At 47.6% G+C, this 13,506-nt stretch overlaps 1 long non-coding RNA gene across 1 annotated transcript in view; it reads right to left on the reverse strand.

Moving 5' to 3' along the window:
• Positions 1–3,653: 3,653 nt before the first annotated feature.
• The window catches only part of LOC137614652 (uncharacterized), a 44,402-nt gene continuing 34,549 nt past the window's right edge, over positions 3,654–13,506 (reverse strand). The window contains exon 2 of the long non-coding RNA XR_011039119.1: positions 3,654–3,784. This is a non-coding gene — a long non-coding RNA (uncharacterized lncRNA). The remainder of the gene's footprint in view (positions 3,785–13,506) is intronic.

The following is a 13,506-nucleotide window of genomic DNA, read 5'->3' on the forward strand; positions in this document are numbered from 1 at the left end:
TACTAAAGAATGCAATCCAAAGTATACGCCGCTTAAGATTTCACGGACGCTTGTTCAGAGTGCCAAAGAAAGGCTCAGACAAACGGAGAGTAATCCGGGATCTGTCTCGTTTAAATTCCTTCATTCGTTGCGGCAAATTCCATATGCTTACCGTCTCGCAGGTGTGGACCTTACTTCCCCGTGGGGCCGTCACCACCTCCATCGATCTTACAGATGCCTACTACCACGTTCCAATAGCAAGGCATTTTCGTCCTTTCTGGGCTTCAAGCTAGGCAAACAAGCCCATGCATTCAAACTGATGCTATTGGGGCTCAACATACCACGCAGAATCTTCACCAAATTAGCAGAGACAGTAATTCAAGAGCTCCGGACTCAGGGGTACAGGTAGTGGCCTATCTAGATGATTGGCTAATCTGGTCAGACAATGCCCAGATTTCCCACGTAGCAATGACAAAGTCCTCACCTTCCTTCGGCAACTGGGATCCCAAGTCAACCTCGGGAAATCCCGCCTGGTCCCGGAGACCAAGTTTCAATGGCTGGGACTACAAGGGGACCTGTGCTCCCATACGCTGTGCCTCCCCAAAGCCAAAAGGAAGGTGATAGGGAGGAATACAAACAAATTTCTCAGGGGAAAGTTGGCCTTCCGAGGAAGCCGAGAGTAGATCCTAGGTTCTTTACACTTCGCCTCCGTGACAGACATCCTGAGGTCCAAACTCAGGGACATAAACAGGGTGTGGCGCTCCAGAGCAACCGCAATACGCCGAGACAGACGTGCTCGCCTTTCCCCAACCCTGAGAAAGAGTCTGCAGACTTGGAAAGATCAAGAATCTTTCCAAGTCGGTTCCTTTACAACACAAGAAAGTCCAAGGGTTATGGTCACCGGTCTTTCAACAAATACACGTCAACGTCCTAGAAATCATGGCAGTCTTCCTCACTTTAAAACGTCTCAACCCAGCCAGGAATCTCCATATCAGACTGGTTCTCGACAGTGCAGGCATAGTACACTGCCTCAACAGAGAGGGCTCCTGATCAGCCCAGATAAACCACATCATGTTGAAGTTTTTTCCCATGGCGGCAATGCACAAGTGGCACCTGTCACCTGGACCCTCAGGCTTATGCCACGGACCCTATGATTCTAGATTGGAATACCTGGAAGATGATTTATCTGTTTCCTCCGGTGAATCTCCTGCTGAAAGTTCTGCACAAACTCAGATCCGTCAAAGGTCGAGTGGCTCTCGTAGCCCCCAACTGGCCCAAGAGCACTTGGTTCCCCTTATTGCTAGAACTAGGTCTCCGCCCCCAGCGGATTCCCAATCCGGTGATAACAAAGACAGTGCGAACTCGCAACGTGTTCGCTTCCTCAAGGATTCTGAATGCCCTAACTTTATGGAGTTCATGAAGTTCGTAGCCCAACGTGGTACAAACATCGATTCTTTGAATACTATTTTCCTGGAATCTGACAAAAGGGACTCTACTCTCCATCAATATGACTCAGCTATCAAGAAATTAGATGAATTCTTGAAAGATTCCCAAGTTGAGACAATGACGCTGAACCGAACTCTGACATTCTTCAGAACTCTCTTCGAATCTGGCCTGGCAGCCAATACCATTACTACAATCAAGTCAGACTTGGGAAAGATCTTCCATATTGGTTTTGACATTGATCTAACGGATTCATATTTCTCATCCATTCAGAGAGCTTGTGCCAGGCTAAAACCTTCAACTCGCCCTAGCGCAGTTTCCTGGTTTTTGAACGCTGTTCTTAAGCTAGCCTCTGACACCCAAATTGGATCCTGTAACTATAGGGCATTATTAAGAAAGTCACTTTTTCTTTTGAGCCTCGCCTCGAGCTCCAGAATCTCAGAATTGTCAGCCTTATCTAGTGACCCTGGTCATATAAAGTTTCTCTCTTTGGGTGAGGTTCTTCTCTCTCCTAACAAAGTTTTCCTGGCTAAAAATGAAGAACCCCCAAAACAGGTGGTCTCCCTGGAAGACTGTTCCACTTCTTCGGGATCCATCCCTGTGTCCAGTTACCACCCTGAAAACCTACTTAGGTAGAACTTCCACTACAACCACAGGGCCCTTATTTATTAGAGAACACGGAGGAACTATTACCCTTAAGGGAATCATACGAATTCTTTACTTTATTAAACAAACTAATCCTGCATCATTCCCATTTGTCCATGATATTAGAGCTGTGGCTACCTCATTTAAATTTTTCCACCTTATGAAATTTGATGAGCTCTCTAAATATACGGGTTGGAGGTCCCCTAAAGTTTTCAAGCGCCACTAACTAAAACCTTTAGAAGCTCTTAGATTTGCCACAGTAGCTGCAGGGAATATAGTTCCTCCTGAAGGTACTGAGTCCTAATCACAACGTCTTGCTCTGTCCTCTTTCCCTCCTGCCTGGCTTACCTCATGTTCCTACCTGTTTTGTTACTAGACACCCTTATGGTGTATTATTTTATTATTCAATTGTTCAATTTCACGAATTGTTTTCATTACACTTGTTCTTAATCCCCGAGCTGATTTTATTTTGCGTTTTTGATTACCAAGCTGGATTCCCACTACAGTATTCATATCTGTTGCATTTTACCTACGGGTTTCATTATTGATTGTTTCCCATGTCTTTTTATCACTGTCATATACATGTTGATCTAATTTTACAGGTTTCCCCATCCCTCTTTTTTGATATTAAACTCATCAGCTCTGTTATTTTGTGTTATTCTCTCTTCAGGTAGTTAGCCATATTGGGTCCCCATACTCTGGTAAGATTTCACTGGGCGACACGGGTCGGAGCCCAGAAAAGGGATTTTGACGAAGGAAAAATCTATTTCTGGGCGAGAGACCTGTGTCGCCCAGTGAACCCACCCGTCCCTCCCTAATTGGGCCCCAATCTGGGGTGCTATAGGGAGTGACGTCACTGGCGTGGGATTGTTGGTACTGTAGTAGTGGGAGGTGGAACGGCACCTCGCTGTTCGGGGATTTTGACAGGAGATATCTAAATGGTGCGAGGCCTCTGGTTGTGATTTATCACGCCCCAGTATTATATATCGACACCTTTTATAGGTGAGCGAGCTGGGTTCAACCTGGCATCCCTATGCAATTTTTTTCTCTGGTAATATATAGCAGTTATATACCTTAGAAATGGTGCTAAAGGAGCATTTCACTGGGCGACACGGGTCGGAGCCCAGAAATAGATTTTTCCTTCGTCAAAATCCCTTTTTCAGTTTACTGTACAGTATTTGATATTCTTTCCTCACACTACCAACCTTGCCAGCTCCTTCAATTTCTCCAAAGCCAGTTTTATATTACCTTGAAACTCTGTCATACCTAACCTCCCAAGAATTTTAAATTCTTCACCAGTTTGAAATAGAGGCCTCTTATCTTTCCTCCTTAAAAGTTGCACATGGATCAATTCACAGCTGGCTAGGTGCAGTAATTTGTTAGTACAGTAGTTATAAAACATTTGCCACACCAAACCAATCAATCTCATACCGAACCACCTATATTATCCACATCCTTCAGATCTGTAATCAAATATATCAAAAGGTTTCTCCTCAGTAAAATCTCAGCATGTCTTTCAAAAAAGTTTTATGACATACGACTACAACTATTTTTCCAAGCAGAGCAACTCTCAACGGCATCAAGCCTTACCTTAGGAATTCCCTAATATTATCAGGATTTACATTTTTAATGACATAATCTTCGATTTCTTCCATAGGCATTTCTCTCATCTCTTTGAACCTCTTCTCTCTTTCTGAGAAAGTCACCACAGCAATCACTGTAAAAAAAGAGAAAAACTTCATAATGATACTTGCTTTTTAAGTTCATAAAGACTAAATTAGAGGCCAGTTGCTCCACTATCAGACAAGATCATTTGAATAAAATATCTGAACTTCAAAACCATTATGGTTATATCTATACAAGGCACCTATTTAGATACAAAGAGGCATCTAAAGAAATATGTTTATGAAAACTACAAAAAGAAATGAGATCTATAAAAAGCATCATTGTTTACATGAAATGACAAATTCGTAGGGAATTTGTATTTTTCCTAACTATACAAACCTTAGCTATTTAATACAGTATGGGTAATTACTTTCAGCGTAGCTGAAATGACGAGCCATTAGAATTTTAACGAGGGTTTACTACCCCACCGTTAGTTAGCGGGGGGGGGGGGGCGCTTGCTACTCCCCGCCCTCACACACACCTGTGCTGAGCTCACTTTGCTTAGAGGTAGGACTTCACAGGGGATAGGGCTGGCGGGCAAGTTTGATTAAATAGCTAAGGTTTGTATAGTTAAGAAAAATACAAATTACCTACGAATTTGTCATTTGTTCCGTAACTGAAATACAAACCACGCTATTTAATATGGGGGACTCAACCCTTAGGAAGGGTGGTAAGTCCCGGCCAGTACTGGCTTTTGGCTTTGCCCGGGGACTCGGTATCTGAGTGTGTCAGCACTCAACAATAAGGAGTCCCTGCACCTCGCTAGCACCTTGCTATGCAAGGGCTGCGGCCTACGTAAGCTGTGTGTGAAGGTTTGAAGAGTGACTCATCCTAGGAAGTTGACCTGAAGTCCTTTAGAAGGAAACTTTAGGCTAGGACTCTCCCAATACCACCTCGTCAGGGTATGGGGACGTGACAGTGTTAGCTTAATACTAGGAACACAAGGAAACATGGTTTACCTGCAGTGGTTTGAGGTCAGCTGTGCAGAGAACCCAGGATGCTGTTTTCCCCAAGAGAGGGGAGGATGAAGAAAAGAATAAGGGCCAGATATACCTTTTCATTCATGCAGACTAAGACTGGGTAACAATCCCCTCAACCTTCTGCTACTTGTCCATTAAGGAGCCTGAGGTTTAAACCAGCTGTTGTGCAGCCACCACAGGGCCGATAGAGAATGTATCGAGCCTCCTGTGGGTCAAGTCTTGCAGGTAGTGGGCTGTGAAGGTCGTCTGACGCTTCCACACCCCTGCTGTAGAACCTGCATCACTGAGTAGTTCTTTTTGAAGGCCAGGGACGTTGCTACGCCCCTGACATCATGTGCTCTAGGGCGACGTGACGGAGGGGGGTCAGGATTCAGGGATAGACGGATTACCTTACGAATCCATGCCAAGATGGTATTCTTGGTATCCCTCCTCTTTGTCCTCCCAGTGCTCACAAACAATGCCTGCACTTGGGGACGAACTGCAGCCGTTCTTTTGAGATATAGCCTCAGACTCCTTACTGGGCACAGTAGGAGATGGTCTAGGTCATCTGTTACAGAACAAAGACTCGAAACCTGGAAAGAGTCGAACCGTGGGTCCGGCACTCCCGGATTCTGAGTCTTAGCAACAACCTTAGGGACAAATCTGAACGTTACCTCTCCCCATCCCCTTGAATGGGCGATGTCATATGAGAGACCATGAAAATCACTTACTCGCTTGGCCAAAGCCAAAGCTAGTAAGAACAACGTCTTCCAAGTCAGGTGACGGTCTGAAGCCTGGCGTAATGGTTCGTAGGGAGGTCTCTTAAGAGACCTGAGAACTCGAACCATGTTCCATGGAGGAGGTCTCACTTCCGACTGAGAGCAGGTAAGTTCATAACTTCGTATGAGTAGGGAAAGTTCCAGCGAAGAAGAAATGTCCACTCCTTATGCCTGAAGGCTAGACTTAAGGCTGAGCGATAGCCTTTCACTGCCGAGATTGAAAGGCGCATTTCTTCTCACAAATACATGAAGAACTCCGCTATTGCTGGAATATGGCATCGAGCGGAGAGATACCCCTTCCACGACACCAACCACAGAAAACTCTCCACTTTGCCTGGTAGACCCCTGCGGATGACTTTCGCAGGTGTCCAGACATCCTGTTCGCAACCTGTTGCGAAAATCCTCTCTCTGCGAGGAGATGATGGATAGTCTCCAGGCGTGAAGTTGAAGCGAAGCTACGGCTTTGTGAAAGATGTTGGCGTGTGGTTGTTTGAGTAGCTCGTGTCGTGGAGGGAGTTCTCTCGGAAGTTCCGTTAGGAGTTGCAGAAGGTCCGGAAACCATCCCACGTGATGCCATAGCGGAGCTATCAGGGTCATCGAGAGATTGACCGATATTCTGGTCTTGTTGAGTACCCTCCTCATCACACAGAACGGGGGAAAGGCGTATACGTCGATGTTGTCCCACCGTCGTTGGAAGGCATCTTGCCAGAGTGCCTTGGGATCCAGGACTGGGGAGCAGTACAGCGGGAGCTTAAGTTCAGCGCTGTAGCGAACAGATCCACAGACGGGGAACCCCACAAAGTCAGGACTTTTTTGGCTATTAGATGATCCAAAGACCACTCGGTACTCACTATCTGAGACGCTCTGCTCAGACTGTCGGCGAGCACATTCATCTTGCCTGGAATGAAGCGAGCCAATAGTGGAATCTAGTGGACTTCGGTCCATTTCAGTATCTCTACTGCGAGATGGGATAGCCGCTCTGAAAAGGTACCTCCCTGCTTGTTGATGTAAGCCACTACTGTGGTGTTGTCACTCATCACCACCACAGAGTGACCCACCAGGTATTGTTGGAACTGTTGAAGGGCCAGGAATACGGCCTTCATTTCTAGCAGATTTATATGGAGGCACTTTTCTGATTCTAACCACAGGCCTGAGGTCGTGTGGGGCAGAACGTGGGCCCCCCACCCTTTCTCATCTTTGAGGCGTCCAAAAACAGCATCAAATCCGGGGGGAGGACGAGAAGATCCACTCCTCTTCGTAGGTTCTTGTCTGTCACCCACCACTGAAGATCCGTCCGTTCCGCAGGACCCATAGGGATCATGACGTCCGGGGAATCGTGTCCTTGATTCCACCAGGACTTGAGTCGCCATTGCAGAGATCTCATTCTGAGGCGACCGTTGGGAACTAGACGGGCCAGGGATGAGAGGTGACCGAGAAGACTTAACCATGATTGGGCTGGAAGTTCTTCTCGTCTGAGGAAAGGGCTTGCGACCCTCCTCAGCCTTGCTATCCTGTCGTCTGATGGGAAGGCTTTGTGGAGATTGGTGTCTATTATCATGCCTAGATATACCAGTCTCTGTGTAGGAAGCAGAGAAGACTTCTCGAGATTTACCATGATCCCCAGATCTTGGCAAAGTCCCAAAAGTTTGTCTCGGTGTCGAAGAAGGGCTGACTCCAAGTTTCCTAGGATCAGCCAGTCGCCCAGATAACGGAGGAGACGGATGCCGATCCTGTGTGCCCACGACGATATCAGGGTTAGATCTTGTTGTCTAGGCTGAATCTTAAGTACTTCCTTGAAGACGGATGGACTGGGATCTGGAAGTAAGAGTCCTTCAGATCCAGAGTACACATGAAGTCTTGCGGTCTCACTGCAAGTCTGACCGTGTCTGCCGTCTCCATGCTGAACGGGGTCTGCTTGACAAACCTGTTCAGACCTGAGAGGTCGATGACTGGTCTCCAGCCTCCAGACGCCTTCTTTACAAGAAAGAGTCGACTAAAGATGCCTGGGGACCCGTCGACGACCTCTTGGAGAGCGCCCTTCTTCAACTAGGTCTCGACTTCTGCCCGAAGGGCTTGCCCCCTTGCTGATCCCATAGCAAGGGAGTTCAACGACACTGGATCCGCTGTCAGGAGAGGTAGAGATGTTATGAACGGGACGCGATATCCCCGACTGATTACGGAAATCGTCCAGGAATCGGCCCCAAGTTGCTGCCACCTGCTTGCGCAACCTTGTAGGCATCCCCCCACTGGTGGACATGCAGGGGGACTGCCAATTCTAGCATTTGCAGCCTCGGCCACTCCCTCTAGGATTTTTCCCTCCCCTGGAGGACTTTTTGCCTTTCTTGTCCTTGGCAGGAAAGGGCTTTGACACCATTGTCTTCGCTGCCATTGCCGGTTTCGTGGTCTTGGTAGGGCGTGGTTGCTGGGTTGCTGGAGGTTTACAGGGCTTTGATGTTAAAGCCCTATGTAGGAGAGAGTCCTCGTTGGACTTCCTCCACCTCTCGGCTGCCTGCTCCACGTCCTTAGGCTCAAACAGATTCCTCCCCAATATGGAAGAATGTCTGAGCCTGCTGATCTCGGTGCTGGGGACTTTCTGGTGGAATCTCTCAGACACCACATCTCGACGCTTCAAGATGGTATTAGCCCACAAGTTCGAGACTTGGTGGGCTAGAAACTAGACGGTACGAGTACCTGAAACTAGAAAGGTCTCCACGGCCCTCCTGGTACTCTCCTTGGACAAGTCCTCAGATCATAACAGGATGCCCAGAGACCCTAGCCAGATGTCCAGCCCCGAAGTTGCCTGCATGGCACACTTTGCCACCTTCTCTTGGCTGAGGACCTTCTCCTGGCTGAGGATCTCCGTAGCCGAGAAAGACACTTGCCGGGTGGAGTCTCTCTCTAGAGTGACTCCCCTGGTAAGCTCTTCCAAAGAGTGGTTTAAAGGAAGATCTAAACAAGTCTCCTCCATGATGTCATAGTACCTCCTCTGATGGACACGAGGAGGCGGGAGGAGTTTGTTACTGGCGCTGGACCGGCTGGAGGCGGCAAGCTCTGAGCTGGCCCTCGACCTTATCCCTGGCACTCTTAACCCCTTGGGACCAAGGCAAAGCCGCACTGGCCCTAGAGGGTTTTTGAGTACCAAAGACTCAGTCCAAGACCATGTCCTTGCCCTCACGAGGAGGAATCTCTGGGTCCGCGAACCCATTGAGATTCCTCATAAGGGTCAGAACCTGCCAGAACGCATGCTCTGACTCCTGAAGCTCTCCTCCTGAAGGGCTGGCAGCAAAGTCTCCTGTCCCCAAAGGCTCCTCTTGGGGGGACTCGTGGACGTTCTCCAAGGGCTTGGCTGGCTATGGTCTAATCCTTGAGGATGACTTCGGAATTGTCTTGGAGTCCTTCGACTCCCTCCTCGGAGGGATACAGGACTCCAGCAGTGATGGTGGGAGGCTCTTCTCCACCCCTACCCGAGAAGACTTCTCTGCGCGAGGTAGGGTTTCCCTCACATGACTCCCCTGAGGATGGGAAATCTTTGTCCTAAAAGGAGGGAGAGAAAGTCTGGGGGGGGGGAGGAGGCCTTCCTCAAAGACTCCCGAGTAGTCAACTTCGCCCTCGGAGAAGTCACCACGTCAGCTGCTACTCTCTTCCTCTTCAGGGAAGTCGAAACTGCCACCGATTTGTGTCCCAGCCTGTATGACCGCTCTGACAAGGGACCCAAACCAGGGCTGACGACTGACAGCTGCACTGTCAGCTACTCCCTCTGGAGGGAAGGGATCGTTCGATCCTTAGGAGGAGTTACCAAAGCAGGGTCGGCCTGAAATGAAGAAGGCAATTTCCTGGACCTATCCGGAGTTCTCCCTCCCTCTGGCGAGCGCGCTGTTCTGCGCTTGCGGGGGGGGGGAACGTAATGACGATGACCTGGCCGCGCGTCGTCCTGCAGCCTCGCGCTGGGGATCGCGCTAGGGGTCGCGCTGGGTATCACATAATGGAATTTTACCTGAATCGCGTGCGGGCACGCGTAGGCAATGGCAAGAGCGCGCGGGAGAAGCGCGCGTCGGCAATCGATGGCGCGCAGAGGCGCGTTCTGGTTACAGCAGGGGGCATGCAGCAAGCTGAATAAGTGCCCGTTAGGGCGATAACGTTGGGCGCGCGTGTAGGGGATATACCCCTTGCGCGCGGGCGCGCATGAGGGCGCACATCAGGAACAACAACAGGAGGGCGCGCAGGGCTCGCATGGGTGGGTAGGGCTCGCATAGGCGGGTAGGGCTCGCGTGGGCGCGCAGGGCTCGCGTGGGCGCGCAGGGCTCGCGTGGGCGCGCAGGGCTCGCGTGGGCGCGCAGGGCTCGCGTGGGCGCGCAGGGCTCGCGTGGGCGCGCAGGGCTCGCGTGGGCGCGCAGGGCTCGCGTGGGCGCGCAGGGCTCGCGTGGGCGCGCAATGTAGACTGCGCGCGATGGCGCGTAGGTGAAGGATGGCGCGCTGGCGAGCAGGGGAAGAGATTACCTTCCCCTTTGTGACCAGATCCGAAGATCGTGGGTGCGCAGGAGATCGTTGGCGCGCAGGGGAGTGCTGGTGCGTAGGAGAGCGCTGGCGCGCTATAACAGGATCAGCAGCTGGAAAGCGCTTGCGTGCAATTGCGCGCTGGCGCGCAGGTGAATGATGGCGCGCAGGGGATACCTGGCGCGTAAGGGACTTAGTCACATTGTGAGAAAGTCCCTTGTGCCCCGAAGTGACCGATGCCCGTTTAAAAACAGGGTTCGTAGGCACCCAAATCGCATCAGCGGCCAGGAACGGCGACGGCAGGTCAGCAGGTCTGGGGGGTGGAAGGTCGGCGTGTCCTTTGTAAGGACGACCTTCCACCGAAGGAGATCGCGAACGATCTGCGGAGAGGTCCAGGGATGTAGCTGGCAGGGTAGGTGAACGACAGCGAGGTTCCTCTGCGGCGGACTGCGGGGATGACGAGCCAAAGAGTTGCCTCCTAACACCCTTGTGAGGTGAAGGATTGATTGATTGATTGATTTAAGGTTTTCAGGCATCCTGACATCTAAGGTCATTGACGCCGATATCATTTAGTTTATATATACAAAAAAATTAAAGATTATTCAATTAAAACCGTAAAAGTTGGATGTCATTATAAACGTTAGATAGTTTTCAGAAGACCTGCTTCTGAAATAAATCTAAAAATGCCACTTGCATAGTAGGACACATCATGTCCAAGAATTTTGGCGAGGATGAACCTGCCACCCTCACCTTGAGCCTCAAACAAATATCTATTCCTTAAGTTATTATAATTGGGGCATTCGGTCAACAAATGCCTCACTGTTAGAGGTACTAAACAGTCGTCACAATAGGGTTGGTGTTGGCCCTTCAGCAGATACTCGTGTGTCAACCGAGTGTGACCAATACGGAGACGACAAAGAGAAGTCTCCCATTTTTGGGGCATCATGTTATACCTCCAAGGAGATATGGCATGTTACTTCTCTCATTTTAATCCCATCTAGACTATCCCAGTGCTGTTGCCATTTATTACAAAGCAATTTCTTGATGTTAGGTAGGAAATCGTTACACAGAATGGGATATCTTCTTGGCAGCAACTCGGATGCAGGATTCTTTGCCAGTGAATCTGCCTTCTCATTCCCAGACACACCTATATGAGCTGGAACCCAACAAAATCTAACTGTTATACCTCTCCGTCCAATAATAAAAAGCCATTCTAAAATCTTTAAAACTAGAGGGTTGCTAGAATTAAAAACTTCTAAAGCTTGAAGGACACTCCTTGCATCACTAAAAATTGTAAAATTACCCTCCTTCTCCAACGCTATTTTCTCAATAGCGGTTAGTATGCCATACAGTTCGGCAGTAAATATGGAAGCTGTTAGTGGAAGTGCACCTCTGCAATTAAAACCATTTCTGGGTCGACCTGTGACGGCCGGTGAAAAAGTCCTTCTTTGTACTTTTTCTGATATAAATCTTCCAAATATACCAGAGAAAATTAAAAGCATGGAATGCAGAGGTTACAACCCTCGCGCGAGCACTTCTTGAGTATTGTGTATACATTAGGGGCGTGTGAAAACCACTATTCACAGGCTGTCTTCCATTTAGATAACTCCTCCATCAAAGGGAAGGGCCGTAACAAAGACCCCAGAAACCACACTTGGGCCACACCACGTCACCCACACGAACGCCTTCTAGGTCATCCTTCTGTATTGGACTTGCCCGCATAGTTGATAAGTTTTTGTATAGTGATTTTCGGATGTAATTGTCGTTAATTCAATATGGCTGACGTTGCTACTTCACCTTTAGCAATGTTAAGTACCATAGTTTGTTTTGACAGTTTATTTCAGTACCGGGCATTTGTTCCTTTTCCAGTATTGCGGATATTAGTTTTGGAAGCGGTTGGCCGGCCTCGGTGCCGGCAGCCATTTTGGGTGTTGTTCGCTTCAGTAGATTTTCAAGTTAATTTTGCCCATCTGGTACTCTGTCATCTAGATTATATCACTTACGGTTTTTTGACCAATTTTATCATCATTATTTATTATTGGTTTTTACTATGGTATTTATTTGCTAGCAAGTCCAATTTAGACCTACGAAGAATAGCGATTTAGTCTTTGTTATTGTTATGATCACACCTCAGGAAGGTGCTCGATTTGGACTATATCTTTATGTTTATTGTTACGTTGTCGTTATTCTTCGTTCTTGGTTACTTTACTAAGGAAAAAGCAATCAAATTTATTATTTTTCTTATTTTATTGTGTGATGTTAGTTGTTATTATGTAACCTTGAGAGCGTGAGCAGTGTGTGCTCGCTTTCTGTTTCTACAGATATGAGTTACCCCCTTCTCTCGTTTTCTTTTTTAAGCTCGAGTAAGAGAGGTAGATTTCCCGTTTTCCGTTTTTATACGATAACGAGTTATTCCTGCTTCTTCTTATTCTCCGAGTTGATGTTAATACGTTTAATGATATTACGTTTAAGGATATTCACGTTTTATTGTTGTGGTTACTGTTAATAGAGCTAGCACTATTAATAGGTTACGTTAGTGTATGAGTCATTATTTGGGGTCGCTTTATGCCAACACCCTTAGCTCCGCCTTGAGTTATACTCCACTATAATGGATACTCATTAGGTGTGAACTAGTCAGATATTTGGAGTGCAACGGTCAAATCCGGCACTCAGACTCCGGCTGAGGCCTTTTGCACACGAACCTTTGTCATGATTGATCACAATTACATTATTACGGTCCCCTTTTTCATCGAATCTCCGGCTTCACTGGAGATAACACAGACATTCAGTATTGGGGAATGTTATCGTACTGATGAGGATCACGATTTCACGATGACGGACCTTTGTCACTGGTTTTCCGGTACAAACAGAGATCAATCAGACGATCAGAACCGGAGTTAACATTTTGATCAATCAGACGATCAGAACCAGGGTATGAACCCTTTTTCAAGAATAATCACAATATCGTTTTTACGGTCTTTTTCATCAAATCTCCGGCTTAACCGGATATCGTACAGGCGTTCAGCATTGAGGTTAATATTAGATTTCCTCTGGTGTTCACGTTGTCACTATGACGGACCTTTGTTACCGGATCCCCGGTAGCAACAGAGATCACTCAGACCACGGGTGGCAAATCTTTTGTTTTAGCTGTAAAGGAAAGGATTTAACATGAATACAAAGTAAACTGTACTTACTTTAATGACACTTTGAATTTGCGTTGGTAATATTCATTAGCTATTCTTGAAGTCCTAATGAAAATATATGAACATAATTATGCCTATAATTATGCATACATTTAATTCTAACTATGTATAAATATGGGTAAATATCCATACAACATCGTGTTCAAATAGAAATAAATTAATTATGCCTATACTTATGCATATTCAATTCTAACTATGTATAAATATGGATAAATATCCATATAACATCGTGTTCAGATAGAAATAGATTTCCACTCAGTACTTGGAACCGAATGTTGGCCCCTTCTAGTGAAGGGCCACGTCGAGACCAGCCATGCCATGAGAGGCTATCTACTGTTC

Source organism: Palaemon carinicauda, chromosome 21, assembly GCF_036898095.1.
Source record: "Palaemon carinicauda isolate YSFRI2023 chromosome 21, ASM3689809v2, whole genome shotgun sequence".
Classification (NCBI taxonomy): Eukaryota; Metazoa; Arthropoda; class Malacostraca; order Decapoda; family Palaemonidae; genus Palaemon; species Palaemon carinicauda.